General features: G+C 48.5%; 1 pseudogene; it reads right to left on the bottom strand.

Annotated features, from left to right (window-relative positions):
• Nucleotides 1-19245: 19245 nt before the first annotated feature.
• Nucleotides 19246-20363, bottom strand: LOC146195159 (uncharacterized; annotated as a pseudogene).
• Nucleotides 20364-20664: the final 301 nt, after the last annotated feature.

Here is a 20664-nt window from a genome sequence, read left to right as displayed (position 1 = left end):
GGTGGAAGAGAGACGGAGGTGCTTGTCATCAATTTCTCCAATGAACATCGACATCTGTTCCGTGGCACTGTCATTACTTACGTCGACCATCTGCACGAAGTCGCCGAATGTTTTGCTTCAGAGGAAGCTACGCCTAGCACTGAACCGGATTATGCCGTACACGCTATCGACATCAATTATACCCTTTCCTTCATTGAAAAGAGGCAACTCCAAGATCTATTGCTGGAGTTTCATGTGAGCTTCACGTCTTCATCTAAAGTGCAGCAAACATCGGTCATTAAACACCGGATTATCACGCATGAAGGCACTCCATCCATCAGCAGCCCTATCGTGCGTCTGCTCGGGAGACAGATGCTATCCAACAGCAAGTCAAGGAGATGCTCGCCGATGTCGTCATTCAACCTTCAAGCAGCCCATGGTCGTCGCCTGTAGTCCTCGTTAAAAAGAAAGACGGAACACTTCGTTTCTGCGTTGACTATCGGAAACTTCACAGTATGACAAAGAAGGACGTCTATCCGCTGCCACGGATTGGCGACTGTCTCGACCGACTTCGCCGATCCAGGTACTTCTCCTGCATTGACCTCAGCAGTGGTTATTGGCAAATTGAAGTTGATGAGAGGGACCGTGAAAAAACTGCCTTCGTAACACCAGATGGGCTCTATGAATTCCGCGTCCTCCCATTCGGGCTCTGCTGTGCTCCTGCCACCTTCCAGCGGATGATGGACACTGTGCTCACAGGTCTTAAGTGGCAGACATGCCTTGTTTATCTTGACGACATGATAATTTTTTCACCGATGTTCACGGAACACTTGCGCCGCCTGAGAACTGTTCTCGAAGCCGTCCGATCTGCCAACCTTTCTCTCAAGCCTGAAAGTGCCACTTCGGGTTCACCGAATTAAAGTTTCTTGGGCACATCATGAGTGCTGATGGCATCCGAGCTGACCCTAAGAAACTTGCTGCCGTTGCTGCCTTTCCCGTCCCCGCCCACAAAAAAGCAGTCCGACGGTTTTGGGGCTGTGCTCCTATTATCGTCGCTTTATCAAAAACTTTGCACAGATGGCCAGCCCTCTGACTCTCCTGACTAGAGATGACGCAACATTTTCCTGGGGCGCTTAGCAGCAGATGGCTTTCGACGAGTTACGATGTCGGCTTCAGTCACCCCCGATCCTCGCACATTTCGACAATGATGCCGACACAGTTACACGCTGATGCGAGCAACGTCGGCCTTGGTGCCGTTCTAGTTCAGCACCAAGACGAGGTCGAGAAAGTAATTGCCTACGCCAGCCGTGCACTTTTCCGTGCTGAGTGTAACTATTCCACCACTGAAAAAGAATGTTTGGCGGTAGCATGGGCCGCTGCCAAGTTCCACCCGCACCTTTATGGCCGACCGTTTCGTGTCATCACTGACCATCACTCATTGTGTTGGCTGAAAAACTTAAAGGATCCTTGTGGCCGCTTAGCACGTTGGGCATTCCGCCTGCAGGAGTTCGATTTCGATATTATTTATAAGTCTGGCCGGAAGCACACCGATGCTGATAGCCTGTCCCGCGCGCCCGTCGGCCCTCCTTCGTCAGATGCCACCGATGACGATAGCTTCCTTGGAGCAGTCACTACGTCCAATCTCGCCTCCAAACAGCGTGCCGACGACGAGCTGCGACTGATTATTGACCATCTTGAAGGTGGGCATCCTACCCGGTATCTTGCTCGGGGGTTGTCGTCGTATTGCCTCCACAATGGGGTGCTTTATAAGAATTCTACGTTGTGGTTTCTACTTGGACATAGGCCACCAACCACCTCGGGTTCGAGCGTCGCGCGAGCCGAAGCCCCGATCAGCCGTCACCACGCGCACACTGAAACACCGCAGCGCGCACTCAACCTCCTCCGGGAGGAGAGCACTGCACTGCAAGGACACAAACCTCCAAGTTCACAAAGGAGACGCTTATTGAAACGCCATCCTCCAGCGGCACACACACGCACACATTTACACATATATACAAAACGCACATACACACACATACTCAGTCACCGTGTCAAGGAAGCGCGCGAGGAGCAAGGCTCCCCTGCACGCACGAAGTGACACAGAGTGCGCGCCGCAAGCACGCAAGGGCGTGCTGTGAGCTCTCTCCCGCAGTGACCAGAGGGTTCCTTTGAGAGAGAGTGGGCAACCACCGCAAGGTACGCCTGTCGCGGATCGTTGGATCACGATCGACAGGCTCGAGCTTCACTCTCAGGTATGACCCGGAGCAGACGAACTCGAGTACACACTGGTCTGCGCGGACAAAGGCCGGCAGGCAGGAACAGTAGCGTACGCACCTTGCGATGTCTCGGAGGGGTCTCTCTCTGAGCTCCGCTCGGACGGTCGCGCAAGCGCGGCTGTCGAAGCGGTGCTGTGTTCCCGCCAAAAGGCGCCAATGAGAACAGCCACTGGGACGCCAGGGCGGAGCTGTGGCCCGAACGACAGTGACAAGTCGTCCGAGCCCCTCTCCGCCGCCTCAGGCGGGAGAAAGGGAACTGGGAGAACAACTGGGAAGCGGGCGGCGGCCGCGCAAAGGGCAGCCGCAGCAAGCCCAAATCCCACAACTTCGAGTGCAAAAACATACCCGCTAGTCATACCGGCTGATCTAAGGCACGAAATCCTCCTGGCCTGCCACGACGAACCAACTTCAGGGCATCTTGGCTTTACACGCACCCTAAACCGAGTCCGGCAGAACTATTACTGCCACTGGCCATATCTTTCTCCGAGGGTTAGACGTTACGTACAGACCTGTCCACAATGCAAGTGGCCAAAAAAAATCCCCGCTCAAGCCATCCGGTATGTTACAATCTATTGAACCACCCCTCACCCTTCGAGCAAGTGGGCATGGATCTTTTAGGCCCATTTCCTTTATCCTCGAACGGACACAAGTGGATCGTAGTCGCCACAGACTACTTAACACGCTACGCTGAAATGAAGGCCCTTGCCCGAGGTACTGCCGGTGAAGTTGCTCGATTCTTTATGAACGACATTGTGCTCAGACACGGTGCACCATCGACCATCATTACTGACCGAGGAAAGGCGTTTACAGCTCGGCTACTGCGGGACACCTTAACTCTCAGCCATACCGAGCATCGCACAACAGTGTATCACCCTCAGACAAATTGATCAACGAAACGACTAAACAAAACTTTGGCGGACATGATCTCAATGTACATCGACGCCGAACATAAAATGTGGGACAAGATCCTGCCGTATGTCACCTTCGGCTACAATACGGCGCCGCAGGAAACCACGAAGTTTACGGCGTTCCGTCTCGTATATGGCAGAGAGGCCCGCACGAAGTTGGACGTAATGCTCCCGTGCAGGGAAGAAGCGGTCGAACCCGATGCCGCCCACTTCGCAGAACACACCGAGGAAGCCCGTCAGCCGGCCCGCTTGCACATCAAGGAGCAGCATGCCACCGAAGCTCGACACTATAACCTCCGGCACAGGGAAGTCCACTACGAAGGGGACCAAGTGTGGGTGTGGACCGCCGTGCGCCACAAAGGCTTGAGCGAGAAACTACTCCACCGCTGTTTCGGACCCTATAAAGTCCTGCGCCGCTTAAACAGCGTTAATTACGAAGTCATTCCAGATGGAACTGTGACCGTCAGTGTTCGACGCCAGCGGCCTGAGATTGTGCATGTGGTGCGCTTAAAGCCGTACTTTTCGCGTGACTGAGCGCTTCCTGCAAGTGAAACCTTGCGTTATTGTACAGTTTACCTCACACCTAATTTTTTTTTCTCCTCTCACCTTGTCATCGAGACGATGTTTTCTTTCATGGGGGGGGGGGGGGGGGGGGGAATAATGCCACGTGCCTAGCGCCGCGCGACAGCCGTGTTTGGTGCCGACGACAACGAAGCGGTTGTTGGCACGAGCGGCGCGCTGGTGCTGGACTCTGTTATCGGAACGACAAGCCGACCTTATTCTTTTGTCCTCGGCTACGTGTACCTTCACGGCTCCCTGTGACTTCAGTCGTGACAATATTATTTGTACACTTTGAGTCAAGACAAGCCAAAGCCATCTATATGTAAACAAACATGGCGGATAAAATGTCGATAATATATTCAATATACCATAGATATAGTGCGTTCGAAGTGCTGGCTCAGTGCATGTGCAATTGAAGTTCATAAACTGAGGACGTTTCACTGCAGTTAGTGACATCATAAATGTAGTAATTAAGATCAGAGCGCTGTGAGCGCGTCCAAGGAGCGGTCCGAAAAGGCCAGTGCACTGCTGGACACCGCAGAGCTGCCCTGACAGCCTCTTAAATGGATAGCTTTTCGCGAGAAAACGCGCCCATTGATAACTTGATATAACTTGTAATGACTGGCAGGGACTATTGCTTTTTTACTGGTACATTGATGTTATAATGAGTACACTCAGGTTGGAATTGCCTTGGTAGCCCATTCCACTAATGAGTGTCCACCAGTGCCCACACATGAACTGATGAGCACGGGTTCTGTTGAGGTCTGTATCAAGAGACTATTTTTCTGAAATAATTGTTTGAATGTTGATCCGAGAAAGATGATCCCTCGTAAATCCTACGGACATCCGAATACGGATGTCCGTTTGCGGCTGTGTTTCGTTCCTACCGGTTTATGTCCCGATTCAAATGATCCGTTTTCGGATGTGTTTCGTTCTTCCGGCGGACGTCCCGCTCCGGCTTCGGATGTGCGGACTTTAACCGGACGTCCGACGGACATTATTGGCCGTGTGGGATGCTTAAAAGCAGAGACAGGGGGGCGGCAGGCGCCTCTGCACCAAGTGCGGGTGACCCTATCGACGCCACTGAGTGCCACTACTAGTTTTTACCGCTGCATGTAGTCTAGATATTATCAGTAATGAGAACACACATTTGCAAGACATTCATCTGGGCACGCATGACAACTATTTGCACTATTTGGAAGAATTTTTTATGTAAGAGATTAAGTACCTGACATTACATAATTTCAACCACAAATAGAACTAGGGACATGTGTAGTACATGAAACTTTACAAGTTTGCACCAATCAAAGCCACAAGCACACAGTAGATACCCATCGGATACCCCCGCGCCCGCGCTGAAGCGTGTAATCCGACACCCGTCGGCAGCCGCGCCGCTGCATCGCCTCCGTTTGTATATGTGTAGTTCATTCTCCTTTCCCAAGCAAGGACCGCTGGCAGTATCTCTTTCCAGCAGTCTTTTTGTCTTGTTTATTCTCCTGTCTTTCTCTCTCCTCGACATAATCACACATCCACCTCAGGTTTTCAACGCGCCGAGAGGCACGGATTGTCTTTTGCTCAGTGAAATGGAAAGTCTGGTCACTACAGAGGAAGTAAAAGAGAAGTTGCGCGGATGCATAAAAGCGGAGACGGGGGGGGGGGCGCCTCTGCACCGGTTGCGGGTGACCCTATCGACGCCACTGAGTGCCATTACTGGTTTTTACCGCTGCATGTAGTCCGGATATCAGTAATGAGAACACATTTGCAAGACATCCATCTGAGCATGCATGACAACTATTTGCACTATTTGGCAGAAATTTTTATGGAGTACATTAAATACCTGACATTACATAATTTCAACCGCAAATAGAACTGGGGACATGTGTAGTACATGAAACTGTACAGTTTGTAGCAATCAAAGCCACAAGCAGAAAGTAGATAGAACGAACGTTCTCGGAACTCATAAAACCTACTTAGAGTGGTTGCTTCCCATGGAACAGAAGAGCCAAACAGATGATGCTCTCTCATGGCGCATGATTCCACCGCCTACATCTGCTCCCTCTGCCGATTTACGCTTTGCTTCAGCTCGGCGCTTCTGCACTGAGCAGTTGATTGTCCCATGTTACTGTTGAAGAATTGAGTGGGCATACCTATGCAAGGCCAAATATCGACAGGCTGTCAACGTGTTGCTTTACTGACACAGTGGTCCTTTGGCATGACTGCGCAGGCACACACCTGCATAAAACTGCTTTTAGTGACCTTTTATTCATTTCAGATGATCTAGCAGGGCTTCGACAGAAGGCAAAAGCCTTAAGGGAGCCTTTTCCTAGACTTATTGAGGTGGACAGTGATATTGTGCCATCCAAGAAGAGGGTGAGTATTTGTTTTACGTGTGCACATTCATGCCTCTCTTCTTTCTACAAGGATGCTCACCTCTTTATATGGAAAAATCATTGAATAATTGTGCATATACAGCCTTGTCTGAAAAAGCATGTCATATTCTTCATATCTACAGCATAATAAACGGTACAAGAGAAAAAACATTTCAAGAACATAAACAGGACAAGCGCGCCTCTCCTGTGTAAGTGGTTCCTACATTCTTGTGTATCTGTGTATATCGTAGCGCAAAAAATTCTTGAAATGGTAACTAGCCCTCATTGCTGCTTTGCTTAGGAAAACATAACGACAAACACAATGCTGACTGACAACTGATTTTTTCATGTCTAGTCCTGTTTATCGCACTAGATATGAAACATTGTCACCAACTCGCCCAACAACTGACCTTGCCATATTCTTCAGTTTTTGTGCTTGTACACTGCTGATGTAAAAATGCGGTCGAGGTATTTTTGTTCAGTCTAAGTTCTAAAGTTCATGTTTAGTTGTGGTTTAATGGCTTTCTTAATATTGCAGCGCTTGACGAGTGCAAAAGAATTGAAGAAAAAAAGAGCTGAGTCTTGAAAGACTTGCACGAAAAGATATTACACCAGCATGATAGTGAAGACCAAGGACAGGAGGTTCGTGCTTTTTTCGTATGTGCACATATGCAGAATGCTTCACTCGTGTAAACGTTTAGTAAATATTGTGTGATTTTTTCTAATCTTCAGGAAGTGATGACTACAGAACAGCTAAAAAAAGCCCTAAGGAGAAAGGAAAAAAAAAATAAATGCCTTCGGAAGGAGCTGCAGGAAAGCCGCAAGATAAATGAGCAGCTCACAGCTACCCTTCTTGAGAAGATTGGTGAGCACAGAAATCTCAAATTATCCAAGTGCCTTGCTGAGTCACGTACTATCAAGATGCACCTGTTGATTCATAGTAGGGAAACATGATATCTTTTATTGCTGTAGTGGCGCCTGATTGCTAATCTCACTGCCCACTTAGTTGCTGCTGGAAACATGATCAGTCCCTACTTACAGCATTCAAACCTGTTAAGGCCAATGTCATCTTTCTGTATTTGAAATGAGAACTGAAGCTGAGCACTGCAAAGGAGACTGTAGCATATTTCAGAATTCTCTTTGCTTTTTGTTAGCATTATTTAAAGCTATTGAAGAATGGCAAACAATCGCAAGAAAAGAAAAGAAAAATTAGGGGAACCATTTCCTAATATCAAGAAAAAATGGCCACCGCATCCATATGTACTGGCTGTTGTAATTGCCTGTGTTTATATATCAATGTCTAGGAAACATTTATGCTGTAAGTACGAATCGACGTGCGATTGATTTTGGTAGCCTTCTAAGTTAGGAAAATGATAAATTTGATCAGCGATATCTGATTGTTTCTAGCTCTGCGAGGCATGATTTCTGAAGCTGGTGTCTCATACAGTCCTGCTTGAAATGCCTGTTGCAGCTGCTTGCTTGTTTGTTCTGAGCATGAATTGTGTTGGTTTAAAGCTAAGGCTATTATGCCTGAGCTTTAAACCATCCGTAACAATATTTACCACAGCTGAAATTTGTATTCCAGGCTACTACTGTTCTTCCACTGCTGCTTTTTTGCCTTCATCTGGCTGCTTTTTCTTCAAACCACTCCCTTTTTGTTGAGGCTGTCATTAACCTTCTGCATGTAGAGGCGCGGACATATATAAGCACATTTTTCCATTCTAGTCAGTTTGCCTTCCAACTACCGCACGATCGCGCTTATTTCGCATGCTAGCAAGGTGATGTTGAAAATCCTCCAAGGTAGGCTGCAGCAGTATGTGGATCGGGAGCTTCCGGATGTGCAAGCTGGGTTTCGCAAGGGCAGAGGAACTAGAGACCAAGTTGCCAACCTTCGCTGGATCATGGAAAAAGCAAGAGAGTTCCAGAAACCCATCTACTTCTGCTTTATTGATTATGCGAAAGCGTTTGACTGCGTAGATCACAGCAGATTGTGGCAAGCTCTCCAAGAGATGGGAGTTCCAATTCACCTCATCTGTCTCCTCAGGAACCTGTATGAAGGGCAAGAGGCCACAGTCAGAACTGGGCATGGTCTTACTGATTGGTTTCCGATTGAGAAAGGAGTGAGGCAAGGCTGCATACTGTCGCCCTGCCTATTTAACCTATATGCAGAGTGCATCATGAGGAAAGCTGGTCTGGACGAGTCTTAAGCTTTAGTGAAGATTGCTGGAAAATGTATCAACAACCTTAGATATGCGGATGACTTTAATGGCAGAAAGTGAAGCGGAACTCAAGAGACTTCTGATGCGCGTACAAGAAGAGAGTGAGAAGTTTGGGCTTAAATTGAACATTAAAAAGACAAAGATCATGGCGTCTTGCCCTATCAAGTCCTGGAGCATCAAGGGACAAGAAGTGGAAGCTGTGACAGATTTTCTCTTCTTGGGCTCCAAGATTACCTCGGAAGGAGACTGCAGCCATGAAATTAGGAGACGCCTGCTTCTGGGAAAGAGAGCAATGGTTAGCCTTGTCCGCCTCGTAAAGAGCAGAAACATTAGTCTGCCAACCAAGATCCGTATAACTCGTGCTATGGTCTTTCCAGTTGTGATGTATGGATGCGAGAGTTGGACTGTGAAAAAGGTTGACCGCCGAAGAATTGACGCGTTTGAATTGTGGTGCTGGCGAAGACTCTTGAGAGTTCCTTGGACTGCCAGAAGATCAAATCAGTCAATATTGTCGACCATAAACCCTGACTGCTCATTGGAGGGTCAAATTCTAAAGATAAAGCTCAGCTACTTTGGTCATCTGATGAGAAGAGAGGAGTCGCTGGAGAAAGATTTGATGTTGGGAAAGGTTGAGGGTCGCCGGAGAAGGGGTAGGCAGCGAACACGATGGTTAGATGGCATCCTCGAGGCACTGCAGATGAAGTTATGTGATGTTAGGAAGATTGTGAGAGACCGGAAAGCGTGGCGTGACATGGTCAATAGGGTCACGAAGAGTCGGACACGACTGAACGACTGAACTGTGCATGGCAATATCGGGGAGCACAGTCTCCTCATTTCTTGTGTCACATAGGCAGTTTGATGGCCTGTAAGTCAAATGGGATCTACCATTCTTTTTTTTCAATTATGATTGAATTTGATGTGGAATAAATCGGGGGAGTTTCTAGAACAGAAGTGAATCTCGAGGGCTCCTGTGAGTGCCCCTCATTTTCTAAAACATTTGAAGCTGACATGGCTGAAGGTTTGTAGTGACTTCCTCTGTTTTGCATTAGCAACAGTTGGTGCTTCGAAAATGCGATTCTTTGTGAATGTTTTTTCAATTATAATTGCATAAAGGGCACTTGCTTTCATAAAGTATTGTTCTTATCTTGTTGTTGTTGTGTTGTGTTTTATGGCGCATAAGCAACTCAGGCTATCATGCGCCAAGCACAAGGTATATTATGGTTTTTTTTAAAAGGAATGAAGTGTTAAGATATCATAGTTTGTTCAGGAAGGATGTTTCTTCTAAGAAACTAAAAACACATGAAATGTCTACAATTGCATTCTCTCCTAGGAGAAGTGATGGATGGAATGGTATCTGTTTGGTGTAAAATAGAGTGAAATGCTTTTTCCGTAGCTTTTCGAGTTTTTTACATGAAATTAAAATGTGGTTTATCGTCAGTCCATGTCCACAGTCTTCACATATGGGTTCATCTTCTTTTTTGAGAATGTAACTATGAGTAAGATGCGTGTGTCCTATTCGAAGGCGACATAATATTACCTCCATGAAGCGTTTCTGGTGACTGCATGACTTCCATTCTTCGACAACTGGTTTCACGACGTGTAGTTTGTTGTTTATTTCATTTTTCCATGAGGCTTGCCATTTTTCCCTGAGCTTTTTTTGTATGAATTTCAAAACATCTTTGCGTGGTACATTTACTTTTTCTATTTTTGCTTTTCGGGCAGCTGCTGCACATTCGTCAGCTGTCTCGTTACCTACGATTCCGACATGGCTAGGTACCCAGCAGAATTTAATTTTGTAACCTCGTGTTTCGGCTGATGTTATACAATGTATTATTTTTCCCACTACAGGTTCTGTTGCATTTTTAGAGTGTAATGCTGTGATTAAGCTGAGGGAGTCAGTGTAGATTATACTCTTTTCAATATTGCATTTTATTATTTTTTCCACAGCTATGGATATGGCATAACTTTCTGCAGTGAACACTGATGCACAATTGGGCAACCTAACTGTTTTCTGGCGATTGTTTTCTACGACACCACTACCAACATATGAGGTAGTTTTAGAACCGTCGGTATAAAATGTATTGTGGTCTTTGTATTTTTCCTCTAATGTCAGGAATTCTTGTAATATGTGTTCGTGTGGAGTTTGTTGTTTGTCAAACTGTGTTAAAGTAAGGTCGCATACACAGGGAAATTTATACCAAGGGGGTAATGGATCAGGGCATTGTGCAATGTCGGGGAGTGTATCGAGTATTTTTATTTCTTCGCACATCTGTTCGAAGCGGAGGAGGAGGGGTCTGACTGCTTGCGGTTTGTTGTTGAACAGGGTTCTGGACGGGCACTTTGTTACTATGGGGTAGCAGAGGTGTGTTGGTAGCGAACGGATCTTAAGAATGTATGAACAAGTTAGCATGGTTCTTCTGTCCTCAAGAGATGGTTCGTTGGTTTCTACATACAGACTTCGCACAGGCGACGTCCTGTATGCCCCGGTCGAAAGACGCAGACCTAGGTTGTGGACTGGGTCTAGTCGTTTTAGGTATGAGGGTCTTGCGGAACCGTAGACTATGCAACCGTAGTCCAAGCTCGAACGTACAACTGAACGATAAATCTGCAGAAGGCATGTCCTGTCGGCTCCCCAGCGTTTACGTGACAGCACTTTGAGTATATTTAAAGATTGGGAGGCTTTCTTTTTAAGGGTGTTTATGTGGGGGAGGAAAGTAAGCTTTCTGTCGAAAGTAATGCCTAGAAAATTATGTTCGTGTTTTACTGGGAGAGCAATGTCATTGAGGTAAACTGTAGGGTCCACTTGCAAACCTCGTCTAAGTGAGAATAAAACGGCTATTGATTTCTGTGCAGAGAACCTGAAACCATTTCTATCTGCCCATGTCGCTAGTTTATTCACTGTTAATTGAATTTGTCTCTCACACGTTGATACATTAGAGGATGTACATGCTATTTGTAGGTCATCGACATAGACTGAATGCATGATGGTCGTTGGGATTATTTTTACTATGGAGTTCATTTTTACTATAAACAGCGTGGTACTCAAGATGCACCCCTGAGGGACACCATTCTCCTGAGTGAAACGTTTTGACAGAGTAGCACCGAGACGAACTTGGAAAGAACGGTCGGACAAAAACTCTTTCAAGCATTTTAACATTCTGCCGCGGATGCCAAGGTCTCCCAGGTCACGTAGGATTCCATACCTCCACGTCGTGTCATAAGCTTTTTCTAAATCAAAAAATACGGCAAGGCAGTGTTGTCTGCGTATAAATGCTTCTCGTACCGTATTTTCCAAGCGCACAAGATGATCAGTTGTCGAACATCCTTTTCTAAATCCACATTGGCGTGTGTCGAGAAGTTTGCGAGATTCAAGTGTAAACATGAGCCTGATATTTAGAACACTTTCAAACGATTTAGCGATACAACTCGTTAGTGCTATGGGCCTATAACTGCTTGGGGATGTTGGTGGCTTTCCATGTTTCAGTAACGGAACAATAATGGCTTTCTTCCAGGCCTGCGGTATTTCTCCTGACATCCATACCTTGTTAAAAAATTTTAAGAGTGCTTCAACTGAGGATTCAGAAAGATGGGCTAGCATTTGATAGTGTATTTCATCTGGGCCTGGTGCTGTACGTTTGCCGGAAGAGAGAACTGTGTTTATTTCTTGTAGTGTAAGGGGACTGTTGTATGATTCGTGAACGCTGCCAGTAGTAGGTAATTTCTGTCTTTCTGCTTGGCTTTTATACTTTAAAAATGATTCTGAATAATGTGATGAGCTAGATACCATGAAAAAATGTTCACCTAAAATGTCCGCTTGCTCTTGAATGCTTGTCTGGGTATTTGGGTCTGTAAGGAGAGGAACTGTAAACGGGGAGTACTTGCCATTTAATTTATTTACTTGTGCCCACATATCCTTGGATGTTATATGACTGTTTATAGAAGAGATGTAATGCTGCCATGAAGCTTTTTCAGCAGTACGACGCACATAGCGGGCTTTAGCTCTAGCCTTTTTGAAAATTAGGAGATTTTCTTGTGTGGGGTACCTGCGAAATATACTCCACGCCTTATTTTGTTTTTTCTTTGCCTCCCTGCAGTCTTTTGTCCACCACACTTTACAGTTCTGTCTCACAACTCCAGATGATTGAGGGATGGCTTGGCGTGCGGCGGCTAAAATACAAGAGGTAAATCTTTCATTTAACTCGTCGACATTAAAATCTTCGGCAAATAGTTTTCTCAAGTCGGCTTTCTCTTTAAAAAGCTTCCAGTCTGCTAAATGCAGCTTCCAACATCTTGGTTTGGTTTGAATTATAGATGGTGATGATGTTAGACTGATTGTTGTAGGTAGGTGATCACTTCCATGCGGATTATCTAAGACATCCCATTTAAAATCGCTAAGAACCGATGATGAGCAGAAAGATAAATCAATAAAACTCAGTTTACCGGAGCTCGGGGAGCAGTAAGTGGGTTTTCCGGTGTTAAGTAAGCAGATATTATTGCACAGAATAAAGTCTTCTAAAATTTGGCCCCTCGTGTCAGTTTTTTCACTGCCCCAGAAAGAAGAGTGGGCGTTAAAATCGCCAACTACTACGCATGGATCTGGCAGTTGGCTGAAAAGGTCTTCGATATCATGGAGTGTTATTTTTAAGTGTGGCTCTATATAAATACTGCAAATTGTGATTGTTTTATACGTGATAAGTGTGGCAGCTACTGCTTCTAGCCGAGTTTTGAGCCTATGTTCACGAGATGCAATATTGTTTTTAACTATGATGGCAACACCGCCCGAGAGCCTGCATGCCTGCTCTCGATCACGGCGGAAGACTTTGTATTTTTTAAGAATATTCACATGAAGAGGACTCAGGTTTGTTTCCTGCAGACATAAGGCCACAGGTGAATATGTTGCTAAAATATCTTTTATGTCGCTTAAGTTATTAAGCAGTCCCCTGCAATTCCAGTTTATTACAAAAGCCATCTTAAGCTATATGAGTAAAATAGAGACTACGTTGTTTTTGGCCCCGTGATTCGGGGCTTGTCCTTTTTTGCACGCTCTAAGGAGTCCCGCCGTCTTGACGGCACAGGACTACCCTGTGTTGTCGTGTCCATCGCGTCTTCAGACACGCTGGATGACCGCGGACAACACACCGGAACGCTTGAAGTAGGCCTCCCCGTGTGAGAAGAGGCCTTGGGCCCCGCAGACCTGGAAGGTCGCGAAGCCTGCTTTGGGGGTGGTGGAGCAGCGCCAGCTGCAGCCACCGTGGGCGCGGATGGCTCCACACCAGGGTCACTACCCGTGACCTGGGCGGGTGCCGAAGCACGCTGTGACGCTGCGCCCTGTTGCGTCACAACGGAGTAAGTTGGGCTTTGGACCAATGAAAGCCGCTTTCTCGCCTCTCCGAATGTAATGTTCTCAGTGACTTTTAAGGTTACAATTTCTTTTTCTTTCTTCCATGTTGGGCAGGATCTTGAGTATGCTGGGTGGTTGCCCTCACAGTTTACGCAAAGGTTTGGTTCAGTTTGGCAGTTGTCAGTGGCATGTTCATTTGAAGCACATTTTGCGCAGGTGAGTCGGCCTCGGCAGCTCTGGGAGCTGTGGCCATATCTCTGGCAGTTATAACAGCGACGTGGGTTAGGTATGTACAGTCTGAGTTGCAGCTTTGTGTATCCTACTTCAACGGAGTCTGGAAGGGTGCTCAGCGCAAATGTCAAGACGATGTGCTTAGTTTGGATCTCTTTGTTGTCTCGCCTGATCTTGATTCGGTAAACGTTGATGACATTTTGGTCCTTGAGTCCTTCGAGCAATTCTTCTTCGGTCAGAAACTTGAGGTCATTATCTGAAATGACCCCACGAACTGTATTGAGTGAGCGGTGTGGTGAGATTGTGACAGGGACATCACCGAATGATGTAACAGCTGCTAGCTTTTCGCACTGGTGGTTGTACAGCACTTCTAAGAGGAGGTCACCATTTGGTAGCTTTTTGACTTTGTAGCCTGGACCTATTGTGTCTGTGAGAGTCTTTGTCACAAGGAACGGTGAGACTTGACGGGCAGTTTTTTCTGCTTGTTCGGAGTGAATGACATGAAAGCGGGGGAAGCTGTTTACATTTTTAGTGAAAAACTTGTTCGTCACATCGGTGCGCCCTCTCTTGGCGGGAGGGCGATCAGTTGCGGAAAGGGAAGAAGCCATAAAATTTATTTTATTGTTCGGTTATGGTACCAGCCACCCACCATGGAGTCCAACAAGGGGACGGGACAGGTGCCTAAAAAAAAGCCCTGCCCACGCCAGCTGTATACCTTAACTATAACCTAATATGGCTCAACTCAGGGTAGTCAGCCACACAAGGTTAACCCTCGCCGCCGGGAAGTAAGGAAAAAAAACCAAGAAGAGAGTAGAGGACAGGAGAGTTGTAGGATAGATGACAGGAAAGTGAAAGATGGAGAGGAGGACAGGAAAAGGCGACTGCCGATTTCCCCCGGGTGGGTCAGCCCGGAGGTGCCGTCTATGGGAAGCGTGGGCCAAAGTGGTGTGTTGCCTCCGCCGAGGGGCCTTAAAGGTCCAAACACTCGGCATCGGCTCAACCACCAGGATCCCCTTTTCCCCAGACACGACGATGCCACGCACGGCTAAGCGTGGGTGCTCGGGGTCCGTGGTGTCGCACAAAACACACAAACACCTGCTTTAACAGGTGCCCCCTGCGGGGTGTTCTTATCTTGGTATAGTTTGAGTGTATGTTGCAGTTTGTCATTCCTGTACTTTCTCAAAATAATATTGTTTCTCTCCTGTACACAGCAGTCTTCCTTACACACATTGCTCCTTCTTCAATTGCTTTCATCTGTAGATAAAATATGAGCTGCTGTCGGAGGGAACTTTCAGCATGGTGGCACTGTCATTGCAGAGTATGTTCTGCCAGCTGATGTGGATGCAGGTACTACTTTGATACTCTCACATAGGGATTGTAGCAAATTGATTTCCACTATTTTTGGTCCCTGCACCATGTGATGTGTCCTATCATGCATTGCAGCTCAAATGTATTAAATCTAAATCATTTCTGAACACACCTTTTTTTTCCCACCTCCACATCTATCATGAATTTTATTTTCTTGTTCACCTTATGGGGGTTATTCTCGCAAGAATGCGCCACAGGGGGCTGACACTACAGTCGCCTTCTAGCCCCAACGTGCAGCCCTAACAGACAGAGCTGTGACCCCCAACCTGCGGTGCGAGAAGTCGCTACTGCGGCGGGTTCAAGCCAGAGGGGACAAACACCGAGTTACGCACTCGAACAGTTTATTGTGCTCGAGTAACGGCAAGGAAAATACACTCAAGAACTGCCGTGTAGCGAGCGAACGCCGCGTACAGGGGTGAAATCAAACCACCTAAGGGAGAAGCACGCACAAGGAGTGAGAGGTAGTCTGCTCACCTGCGTTCGGCTTCGTGCTCACGGCCCGCGGCAGCAAGTGCGCGCTGAACCGGGAGCAGAGGGTGAAGGCGGCGGTCTCCCGACGGGAATGCTGATCCATATGCGTGCACGCCCAACCGTCAAAAGACACCCAGGGAGCTGGGACAGACGCGCTTCTCACCTCGGCTCGGGGAGAGGAGGTTTCCCGCGTATGCCGGTAGGAGAAGGGAACCCGTGCGGTGTCGAAACGCCGCCTAGCGGAAATTCTTCCAGGGAGCTCTTCCGGGGAGCTCCCTTGGCCACGTGACCATACATCATCGTTGTGGGGCCGTCGTCTTCCTACGGTCGTCTTCGGCGCAGCGGCTGCAGTGGCATGTTTGAACGCTCACGTGGTCACTGAAAAACGTGGTCGTTTGCTCGAATCTTTATTTCTCTGTGTGTGAGCTGGCAACGGCGACTGATATTGGTGTTTATCGCGTGTTATGTGTGCCGAACAGGGCTATGCAGAATTAGAACCAACTGCGAAATGCCTGGGAAGTGTTGTGTGCCGCGGTGCAATGGCAATTATAAGACAGGTCCCAAAGTGCAAGTCTTCTCGTTCCCTAAAGCCGACGAAGCAAGAAAAGCCTGAATACGTGCAATTCCACGCAAAAACCTGGTCGTTTCAGCAAACTCTTGGGTGAGACAGTTTTGCTGCTTATTATTTTCCCAGCAAGTTGCTTCTACCCTTGGGGTTGCAAGCTTTGCTTACAACTCCTTTGTGGCACGTAAAGGATAAATGCGTCACGCATAACTCACGATGTCAAGTAGCCGTACTTATGTTAAAATATATTTATTTTGTTTAAGTCTGCGAACATCACTTTAAAGCCAAAGACATCGTTCGAGAAGCAAACTATATTGACCAAGCCACCGGCCGCAGAGGGACCGCGTCGCTCTCGCGTTTACGGCTTCGAACTCAGGCCGTACCGATGGTATTCCCCGATTGCCCATGCTACCTGTCTAGAGTAGGGACTATGCGAGAGGACCCAGAGAGCAAGCAAATGCGCTTAGACGCCGCTGCCCTTGAGAAAATGCTCGCGGAGTCAATTATCACTGCCCAGAATGAGGACGCAGCAAACAAGATTTGCGATTCGAAAGCTTTGGCGAACTTCATTCGATGCAAGCAGCTGACAGTTTGGCATGTCACCGAGTGCAATGAACACGTCATTTCGGCTCACATTTGTAACGATGGGGCTCCTTGGATTGAATACTCTGTTATAAAAACCGACAGTAAACGTCGTAAAAGCACCAGGGAAGCTACTCGGGTTAAAAGTGCTAGTTCTGTTGGCGGTGGACAGCAAACAATGGTTGCTGGATTTTCTTGAGGGAGTCGAGGATTTTGACAGTGCCGTGAGTACAAGTTCTGAAAGCTCAGACATGGACATCTGCGAGACTGTCGCTTCTCTTCTGAGCGAAATATCTGCAGCGCAAGGAGATGATAACTCCCCGACGATTCAACTGCTTACCGAGCAAGTGCAGCTAATGTCAACAAAAAAGAACGATGGCGCTATTCTCCAGGCTTCATGGTTTACTGCTGCATACTTTTTACAATATCGCCTCATGCGTACAAATACATGCGAAGTCACGGGAGTATCATCATGCCACACCCAAGGATTATTCGATAAATATGTTCATCACTCGGGGTAAACCCCCCAGTTAGGGCAGCAAGACGGCACATTCCGCCGCTACATTGCCAAGAAGCTATCCGACTTGAATGGAGTGATTCGAGTGATTGGAGTCAAACAGAACCTAAAACACCACGAAGAAACTACCAGTTTCACAGATATAATAGTAAAATGGCCGCAAGTTGTCAACATCAAAACTCCTCTCAAAAGACTGAGATTAAGAGATGTATATCAAAAACTCGTCTACCCTTCTCCATTCGACTCGAGACTTTCCTTTTTGAGCGATTTCTTGGACTGGTTGCAGGAATGGAAGGAAAGGAGGGCGGACGCCTGTACACTGTCTTATGAAACTCATGGCACTTTGATCCAGACGACTCAAGCATTTATTGAGATTGTAACATACTGCTTGAGGAGCTCAAGATGTCCTTTGTGCTCCTTGGGAAGTTCCAGACTGACTTTCTAGAAGACCACTATGGATGTTACCGACGGCTGGCTGGTTCGCAATATCATTTGTCTGGAAGGCAAATCTATGAATGTGAGAACAAGTTGCGACTACAGAGCACACTTCCACAAATGAGCGCGGTATCTGCAACCGACAATGAGAAAAATTTAAAAAGTTGCCGAATACACCCCAATGTCATCCAGGTAGGCAAGAGCGTAGTACCACCTTGCATCACCTAGGACACGGTCCATAAGACACTGGTACGTCACCGGAGCTCCAACCAGGCCAAATGGCATTCGGGTAAACTGGAAAAGACCCCTGTGACAGGTGAATGCAGTCTTCTCGTAGTAAAGTACTTCGCTCTGCCAACATTGGACACGATCGAGGGAATACTCGGAAATGGATAGGCATCCTTCCGCGTCACCTCGTTCAGGCGGCGATAGTCCACACAAAGGCGAGTAGTTCCGTCCTTTTTGGGCGCCAGCACCACTGGAAAACCCTAGGGGTTGTTTAACGTTCCACAACGCCTGTATTGACAAGTTCATCTAGAGCGTCATCAAGCGCTTTTCTCTTAGCCAAGCTGACTGACCGGGGATTGCACTTCCACAGAACGGCGTCGCCTGTCTCAATTTTGTGTCTTACTAGCATAGTACAGCCAGGCCGCTCAGTGAATACTGCGTCGTACTCATTCAAGAGCTGAGACAAGCGCGCTTTTTCCTCCCTTGACAAACTGCTCAAGTTGTTCAGCAGAGGGTGGGGAGGCCTGCCTTCCCCCGCAGCACAGAGTGCAACCACAAAAGGGGCAGGGGGTCGCGCGGGAGGGGTCAGTCCCCTCCGCGCCTTTTCTCTCGGCGCGGTCCGGCGAATTTGTCTGCCCGACTGAAGGCGTTTCGAGGAGCTTTTTCGGGCGTTTGTTTCGTACGTCTACGCGCATAGCATCTGATAGCAAGGGTATTTCTGATGCTTACTGAGGTTGAACGAAACGTTTCAGGGTGCCAGATGCTCGCTCCCTATATCCTCCGTTGCAGACGTCAATAACAATGCCCGTCTTAGCGAGGAAGTCTCTACCAAGAATGATTGGCACCGACAGGCCGGGGAGGCGAGTGAGGTGCTGGCACCTGACTCGTTTCTCCCATCGCACCACAAGCCGCGCGGCACCGCTCGAGTGCACCGTGCCGCTGGCTAGTCGGAAGGCAAGGTTGCTCTCTCGCAATTGGATCCCACTCCGACGGAGATGCTCGCATACCACGTCGCCAAACAACGAAACGGACGCTCCTGTCTTTAGCAAAGCCATTAACTTATGCTGGACGACAGTAAGCTCAATGAGTGGCACTGGCGTGTCGCTGGGGGGACCAAAACGACAAGCCAACGGGGCCAGGAGTTCTTGTGACTCACTGAGCACCGCTGTTGGCGCCGCCGGCTGTGCAGTCGTGCTCAGCGGCGGCTCCGCTCATTTCCCGAAAGCGCGTGCTCTCGGGCAGCGGGGCACCTGCATTCCCTGGCGTAGTGCCCTGCTTGGTTGCACCGTAGCAGAGGGCAGTCGGCCGTTGTCGGGCGAGGCTGCTGTCGCCGCGCGCCGATTGACCGTACTTCCCCGCTGGGTTTACTGTTGCATGTGCGCGTTGCACTTGCGTCCTCGTGTCGGGATGCCGACCACGATTCTGCGTGTCTTGGCCGGGCGTAGCGTGTGATGTACGCATGGCATTGTGTACGGGTCGAGAGCTCGGTCAGACAAGTCCCAACCGTTTCTCGTTTGTCCGTCCCTGAATGCAACCGTTTCGGCTCCCCGGGAACGAGGGCGAAAAGTGCCTCCATTCCAGGCGCATCGCGGCTGAAGTGCATGCGACGCCGGCGGGGGTGGCCGATAGGTGCGCGAAGCGAGTATGTCCGTCTGTATGCGCTTGGCTGCTGAGGCAAGCTCGTCCAAATCTCTGAACTGAACTCCTTGTAGGTAGGCTGCGCAGGTGGGGTGAGCTTGTCGCATGACACGCTCCACCTTCTCGCCGTTCGGAGCTGAGAAGTATGCGAGACGATACAACTCGTCCATCGCCCTCACGTACTCGAGCAAAGACTCGTCCGGATGCTGAGCACGAAGCTCCAGCTCGCGCCGCAGATGCCGTTCGTAATCTGCGGGCAAGAATTCCTCGCGAAACCGCCTTCGGAACTCATCCAGGGTGCTAGACCGGTGGCCAGTAAGGCGGAACCAGCGGGTAGCCTGATCGGTCAGTGAGACTGGCACGACACGTGTCAAAATCGCCATCGGGAAGCGCTGTCGCCTGCTGGTAAGTCAGCATGCGGTCCAGGTACTCGTTGGCACTGATACGATCATGATAGCCGCTATAACTGGGCAAATCCACCTCTAACCTCGGTCTCGCAGCTGGCGCCGATGTATGCAGAGTCGTCTGCACTACACTCGTGAGGTTTTCTATGAGGCGCAAAGTGTCGCGCAGCATAGCCTCTTGGGGATTGGTCTGGCCAGAGAAATCTGCCTAAACGACCGGCTGGGATGTGCAGGGTAGCAGCCGCTCCGTGCACTCCATACCTCGCGGCATAGCGCTTGGCGAAGTGCCCTGCATCGCCGCGCGTCTGGGTGAGTGCGTCGCGTGAAGCACAGCTCGGCTCAAACGATACGAGATCACTGGGGCTAGCGTCAGCCTCTGTGAACGGACCGGCTGTAGCAGATACAGCCGTGCCAATAGGTTGCCGTTGGGAAGCCATATCGGAAAGCATTAGCAGGGACTGAAAGTCAGACCTTCTCGCTTCCATGGCCTGTCTGTGTCGAAAACCCGATACACAGACACTCGGTTTGTCACACCTCTGGCCCTACGTCCGGGCGCCAAGAATATGGGAGTT

Source organism: Amblyomma maculatum, chromosome 3, assembly GCF_055883805.1.
Source record: "Amblyomma maculatum isolate TAMU_Amacu chromosome 3, ASM5588380v1, whole genome shotgun sequence".
Lineage (NCBI taxonomy): Eukaryota > Metazoa > Arthropoda > Arachnida > Ixodida > Ixodidae > Amblyomma > Amblyomma maculatum.
This window is presented reverse-complemented; position numbering and strand designations above follow the sequence as displayed.